General features: G+C 48.8%; 1 long non-coding RNA gene across 1 annotated transcript; it reads right to left on the bottom strand.

Annotated features, from left to right (window-relative positions):
* Positions 1-4,953: 4,953 nt before the first annotated feature.
* On the bottom strand, positions 4,954-6,546 carry LOC120434718. The gene is made up of 2 exons (XR_005609304.1): positions 6,313-6,546; positions 4,954-5,673 (listed from the first exon to the last, which is right to left on the bottom strand). It is a non-coding gene; the product is annotated as an uncharacterized LOC120434718 (long non-coding RNA).
* Positions 6,547-7,556: the final 1,010 nt, after the last annotated feature.

Below are 7,556 nucleotides of genomic sequence, written 5' to 3'. Positions count from 1 at the left end.
GCAGCTGTGCAGCCAGTCAGGGTCATGTAGCGTGAGACTGGATCGTGGCGACGGGGTCGGCTGAACGTAAGCGTCCACAGACTCTGGTCTTGGCCTCAGGGACCGATGTGGGCGTGTTACGTCGACACGGGCGCTCCGTGTGAGGCAAACTGAGGTCAGACTCGCCGCGTGCGTACGGTAGGATCTCCTTTTCTGGCGTTCCGGCTTGACGCGTTGCTAAATGCGCCACGACGGATGTCTGCGTCACACGCGTCAGCACGCCCCCAGGCCTCACCTATAAGATGAAGCAGGCAGCCGGCAGATATTAGAATAAACTCGGGGAGAGGCGTGCTGATTCCAATTAGCAGTCTGTTGTTTCACACTGTGGGCGATGGAGCTTGTTATTCCGAGCATGGAGAGAGTCTGAGGAGCTCCGCTCTGCGGCTCCCACCGTGCAATCAGCCTCTATGACTCTTTGGTACCCACCAAGCACTGATTGCTTCATTCATCTGGAGCTATTCTCGCTCTGTGAGGCGCTGCAGAGGTACATTTGTTAAGAGCGGCGTGGACACCCGTGGAACGAGGCAGAAAATGGGCTGACCTGCGGGTGGATGTTATCCCATTGCTGAGAGCGAATATGGCCATAATGATACCAGCGGAGGAAGGGTTAGATCCAGAGAAATAATCACAGTTTCTCTGCAATCATAATTTAGGCTACGAGTACTAATGCTATATCATAGGCAGTAATTACACGGCTTGATTAAAAACTCGGGGATTACAATGGAGGATTGAATCGCAGGCTGACGATGCCGACTCTTTGTTTTGCGTTGTGCTGCTCAGTGCGTCGAGGGGATTTGCAGGAGAATCCAGGTGCTGCATCTAAAACAGGCTGATTGTGTGTTTGTTAGATGAGTGTGTTTGGGTGGGTCTGATTGTTCCTCACCGCGAATTATTTGAACTAAACCCGGCTCCGTGACTGCGCGGCGCTCCTGGCTCCGGGCTGGATGTTAATATTTCTCCGTATACTTTTTGGATGATTGTCACAAATCCAATAATCTGGAGCTGAGTGTCGGCCAATAATACAAAAATGATCAATGTCTCCTTTGTGAGGAAGGATCAAAAGCTCCAGAAAGTAATGGACAGAATTTTATGTGAGGATTAGTTTGTTGTAATTGAAATATGAGCGAGGACTAACCCGACGAGTCTTTAAAAAAAGCATCAAATTAACCAAAGAATCAAATATAAAAAGTGTAAAGGAAGTGCTGCCGTCAGCCACTGACTGTATCTAAACGATGGACACACTGATGTGATTGGTGCCTTTCAGTTCAAGTCTCACCGAATAAAACTGTAGAAGATGCACCGACCCGACCGCATTTCAACACTTTCCTTTTTATTTCTGGTTGTCGTCTTAACACACACACGGCGTCCTGCACAAAACAACAACGACACTTCAGGACCCAGTTCACTCCTTTTATGCAGGCGAGGCGTGATGATTGAGCTCAGGTGTATCAGCCGCCCCGCAGCCGTGCCACAAAAACCTGAAGCTCCAATTACGAGTCACAGATGTAAAAACCTGGAGATGGTCTCAGACTGATGGCTCGAGGCTTTAAAATGAGACTCACTGGGCGTTACAGTGCCTCTGTCCATCTTTTATGTACAGTCTATGTCAGTGGGCCCTCAATTCATTTACAATAAATTAATAAATTTCACGTTTGTGAGTTTAAAATTGTTCACAGCTTCTGGCATTTAAAGAAGAAACAGAACAAACAAAACGCAGCAGCAGGGATGCAAAATCATTTCACATCCATCAGCAGGACAGTGAACCAGAAAGAAGCAGCGACAGAAGCAAAGCTGGAGAATCAACCCGAAGAAGCAAAAAGTCAGAAGGTGAAACAAATACAGAAGTGTGCAAAATATACAGGGAAGGGAGGCCCTTCATTTCTTTACAGTTCACAGGAAAATGAGAAACAGGAGCAGCGATGAAAGATGTTAAACAAGGCTGGAAATATTTGGTGTGAGCAGCTTTTCTATCTAAGTATCTTCAGGAAAAGTTCTCCAGGCTTCTTGAAGGACACTCACAGCTCTTCTGCCTTATGATGATCCACACCAGCCAGTCCACAGCTGACAGACCGTGGGCTTTCAGGTGTTTCGTCCTGAAACAGGACGTTGACCTCGGGAGGAATCCAGTGGCTCTCAGCTGCAAACGTCTGTGGGATTTACAGGATTCCTCCTCAGACCTGCAGCTGACACATCCCTCATCAGTCTCTTCAACATGCCAGCGCCTCCTACTGAGGTTTCAGTCTAAATATCCTGCTTGTCTTTACTTCCTGTCATATATGTTCTGTGGTGATTGTTGAACACAGCTGTATTTCTTAATAATGTGCTCAGTGTGGGTACAGTAATCCCTGTGAGCTCAGGCTCGCATCTCGATATCTTTGATGAGCTTCTCTTCACTCGCCGGGGTTGAAGGGCTCTGACAGGCAGACTGCTGCTGGACAGAAATGACCTCTGAGCCAGGAAGAAGGTGACAGCAGTAAAGGATGGATGGGTGAAATGAGGAATGGACGGAGGCTGGCATAGATGGATGGAGAGGCTGAATGGTCCGAGGAAAATAAGAAGGGAGGGATGAAATAATGGACGGGGGAGCGCGGAAGTGCTAAAGGCACAGAGGGAGTAAATGCACTGATGGATGGGGGAAGACAAGCGGATGGATGGGTGGCAGGAGAAGTGGTGAGAGGGGAGCGCGAGGACTTGTTGATGGGATAGAGAGGTGGTAGATGAGCGAGTATGTACGGGTAGGCAGAGATGCACGGAGATTCAGGAATAATGGAAAGATTGGGATTCACAGCTCTCCGAGGAAAGTTTGTGTCACAATTAAAATGTGCGACTTTCTCCTCAGACGCATTAAGTTAAGACACGGATTTATTTCCTTTTTTCCTGCTGCTTTCTTTCTCCTCGTGTGAACCAAACCTGAGGCTGCTGAGTGAAAGGACGTCTGTATGCGGACAGGCGGAGGTGCAGAGGTCTGCACGGAGTAGATGGAGGCTATGTCCAGAGGCTTAATGTAGCTTGAAAGCAACAGGACATTACTGATGTGAGCGGCTTGATCCAAATTGCACCCCCCGGGACCACAGGGAGCGCGGCACCCCTGGAAGACCCCGTGGCTCATTGAAAGGGGTCAGAAGCGAGGCGCTCTGCTCCATTTAGCAGCCCGCTGATGATGGATGAATGGAGGGACGAAGTGATGGAGAGGAGAAGCTGAACCCTCCCCGAGGAGAACTCGCTGCCACCAGGGACCTCCTCTCAGAGCCGTGAATGGTGGTAATGGGTGGTAATGGGAGCGGACACAGGTGGGGTCAAAGGTGATCTTGCTGCTTTAGGTCGGCGTTCCCCAAAGCTTTTAGTGGAAGACTGAGAGAAGGCACAGTGCATAGGATTTTAAATAATGTGCTTTTATTTCTGAATATGGTTTAAAGAGAAAAATATCTGTGCATTAAAATATAGAACTGCTCTGAGACTGGAGGTCAATGAATCTGCAGTCTGTGCCTTCAGGACACAGGTGTAGGCGTGGCCTCTGCCGGATTATCCAATTAACATTCTAGTTTGGGGAGCCCGACCAAGAGGCAAGAGAGCAATGACTTAATATGTTTTTCATAACTAGCAGAAGTCAACTAGTCGTGACGCGTGCTCAATCATCCAGGTAAGGAAATCCCAAAACGCTGATTCTGTTCATCTGGACATCAGTGGGAGAAACGTCGTCATCATCATCCAGAGTTTCATCATCATCTTCGGAGGTCTGTCTGTGTGTGCCTCCAGAGTTTGTAGGAACTTTGGTCTTATTTTAAATTATTTAATCATCTCACCTACAAGGACCGCTAAGGGAGCCTGATGGGGCCTCCCCTCCTACAGGTGAGCCCAGGTAACACCCAAAGTCTCCAGCAGAGTTAGAGAGGGTGACACCTCCACCCAAAAAGGACTAACCCCAACCTAATGATGCACCTGTGACCCGACGATTTGTGTTTTAACTCTAACTACATGATCTTAACATGTAATTTTGACCCTGAGAGCTATGTTAGTTATTACAGAAGAAAGGACTCAGGGTGGGAATCAAGCTCCAGCCATCACAGAGGTCTGGCTCCCTGCAGCCACTCCTCAGCTCTGATCAGTGGTCACGATATTTTGCATAGTAACAGTCATAAAACTCTTTGGGTCATTTTGTAAACGTACCGTTTATAAGGTTGGAGAAACCTGCAGTGAGCCTAGCCAACCTCGCCTTCACTGGTGCACCAGGCTTGATTCAGCTTTAAACGCTGAACTCGTGAGCTGGTAGCATCGCCAGACACAATAAACTGTCAAAGAACGGATGGAAACTAGGAGGTAAATAGGGAGATGGAACAAAGCTGGAAAAAACAAGACAGGTGAACTAAGACCGACGACAGGGAAAGCAAAACTGAACGTGACACATACAGGAGACTATCAAAATAAAACAGGAAACTAACACTGAGACTGAGACATACAGACAGATAAACAGACACGACTGGGAAACAAAGAAGACACAGAAAACAAACGATCATAACCACTATCGGAAAACTTACAAAAACCAAAAACAAGAATACAAAAGGAAGAATATTCAAAACTAAGAATAAGAGATCACAACACAAACACTGGCTGGAAGACCAAGACCAGGACATAATGACATCAGTCAGCCTCTGATGATGTGTCCACAAACTGTCCCAAAGATCCCAGACGAGCCCCCACTTACCACAGGAAGGCAGAAGATGAGTTCAGATATAAATCGAGTGTAGAAAATAAAACCTGGTGTGATTTCGAGGCTCATGCTTGGCCCCGTGTCCTCGTACAGATGGTTTTACAGGGAAAGTGATTACACAAGAGTTTAAACCTGGTTTATGTTGAATAAACGTTTTAAAAAGAGCTGAAAGAATTTAGAGTAGAGAAGTACTCATGACACATCCATGATATTATTCATTTATTAGTTACTTTAACGTTGCTGACAGGAATCCATTATTGATGACAAATATTCTGCAGATTAGCTTTTTTCTGTAAAACTACAATCGTCTGCACAGCGCCCCCTGCAGGATGTAGTAGGCAGCTCTGGGATGTTCGCTGAGGTGATGATAGACTGTTTTTATTCTTATTGACTGCTGTTTATAAGGTCGTGGCCTTGAAGTTTAAACAGAAGTGGACTTCCTGTTTCTGCAGAGTGTATTATGTTCGCTCGGGCAATTAAACGTCGGTTTTAATCATCGGCTGTGAATGAAGAAACACGAGAAGAAGTCCTACTCTGCATAGCCGCCAAATGAAGTTCAAATATGGCTCGCACTCAGTCTCGGTGACACCGCTGCGAGGAACAGCTTGGCCCTCCGCCCAGACTTTCACTACATCCAATTTGTTGCTTCTCATCCAGGTCCCGGTGCCACTCCAACGTCCCCGAAACATATAATTTACTGTCTTCTCCTGCTCCGAGATGCAGCAGAGAGTAATCAGATAAATGGGAAGCATCTCAGAGGAGAGCCGGCAACATGGCCGACTGGATCAAAGTCCCGTCCTCGCCGTGGCGTGACGCTTATCTCGCCTAGCTTCGCCGCCACATAGCATTGCTAATTTGTTGAGGCACTGGCAAATCAGAAGGTGTCTCTTTGCTCGTGTTGTTTGAGGGAAAATCGACTCCAACATCTGTCAGATGCAGAAGAAGCAGTTAATCATGAGAGATGTGACTGCAGCACGCAGCTAGCAGTTAGCCGTACGTGATAGCAGAGCTAATGGCGCTGCTGCGGCTCGGTTAATGTGAGACACAGAGGAGTGTGTCTGTGCTTCTAAGAGTGTGTGTGTGTGTGTGTGTGTGTGTGTGTGTGAGGCTGAGGACGAGGGCGGCGGTGTGGGAGGAGGCAGCTATGCGAGCTCCTCGGAGAGGCTGGGAGGGCGAAGGGTCATTATTGACTGAATGAATTTTTAAAGAGGGCCCTCGGTGGGGGGGGGGCAGCGCGCCTCTCCGTGTGACTGTGTAACGCCACACTGAGCACCAGCCCACAACACTGCACTCCTGCTTTTCTCTTTCCATCAACAGAAATGCTCGCCACACCTGAGGCTCATTTCCACCATCCTGTCTCCACAGCACGGCTGTCAAACATGTGGCATGTGGGCTAAAAGCTGGCCACCGAAGGCTCCGATCTGGCCTGCTGGATGGCTCTGCTCATAGTGAGAACTGCAGAGAAGGATAGCTCTACTCTCAGACTGTTTACTGCAGTGGGACTGATATTTAAATAAGGAAAATATCACATCACAAAATCTGTATTAACAGAGCCGATGACTCACCTGTCCTTGTTGTCAGTGCGCTTCATTTCATTTACACCATAAATCAGCTCATAAAAACAGGAAAGAAGCATCCGACTCCCTGGTGGCATCTTTCAGACCCTCCTCCATGCTCGAACCGAATCTACGCCCATGTTTGTGACAGAAAAAGTGAACACATCCGAAATCTCCAACTTCAAACTTAAAGCATCAGAACAGGAACGTTTAATCCATCCATCCTTTTCTGGGTGGGCTGCAGGGGCAGCGCTCGGACATGCTGCACCACCTCAGCCGGCTCCTCTCCATGTGGAGAAGTAACAGCTCCTCCCCGTCTCTAAGGGAAAGCCCAGCCTGTTTCAGCCTCTCCGCATAGCTCAAGGTCACGAGTGAGGGTGGGAGCTTTGACCTTCAGGCTCAGCCTCCTTCCACAAACCGCTACAGCATCCACATCATTCATACTGCACAGGTGAGACACCGTCATAGAGCCAGAGGGAGTCAGCTGCAACTGCTCACGATCCTTCAACAGGTTCATCTGCAGAACCTTTAGGACTTTTGTTTCTGCTGCAAAGACCTCGCCAACCACAGACGGAGCCTCCAGAGAGGGAGGAAGAAGCCCCGCAGCAAAGGAGAGGAGGGCGCTGACTTCTAACCCGAGAGAAGAAATGAGATCCAGATCTTGTTTTTCAGAGTTCATGGAAGCCAGACGCCAGAGTTTGACCTGGCCCCCGTCTGCATGCTCACCGAGGAGGCCGCATTGATTGCCCGTTGACACCTTTAACCAATCAATGATGGACGTGGTTTCAGGGAACTGGAGGAGGCTGATGAGGAAACCATCTAAAGTGAGAAGCTGCTTTTCTCCCCCGGAGGAGGTAAAAGAGGCGGGAGTGACTCAAGGCCACAACCTCCAACTCCTCGGATGTTGGGAGCGAGGCCAGCCGAGCTGCAAGAAGCGCCCAGAGGTGGTGCCTGCTTTGTGGGGAGAGAGATAGCGAGAGATGGGTGGTAGGTTTGGAAAAGCTGTGCATGCTCACTGACCCTAGCAGATAGCAGACGAGAGAGGGAGGGGGGCATTCAATCATACTAATGAGCGGGGGGGGGGGCAGAAACAAGGGTGGAGGTGGTTGGCAGTGCCAGGCTTCTCCACCAACTCCTCCTCCCCACCCTCACAACACACACACACACACACATGCAGCAGCCACACTCATTAGTGCCGGGCAGACCCGCTGTTGGATGGAGCTGAAACGCCAGCTCAAACAGCCTCTCTCTCT

The sequence above is a fragment of the Oreochromis aureus genome, linkage group 19 (assembly GCF_013358895.1).
Source record: "Oreochromis aureus strain Israel breed Guangdong linkage group 19, ZZ_aureus, whole genome shotgun sequence".
Classification (NCBI taxonomy): Eukaryota; Metazoa; Chordata; class Actinopteri; order Cichliformes; family Cichlidae; genus Oreochromis; species Oreochromis aureus.
The sequence above is the reverse complement of the archived record's forward strand: the minus strand, read 5'-3'. Positions and strand labels throughout refer to the sequence as shown.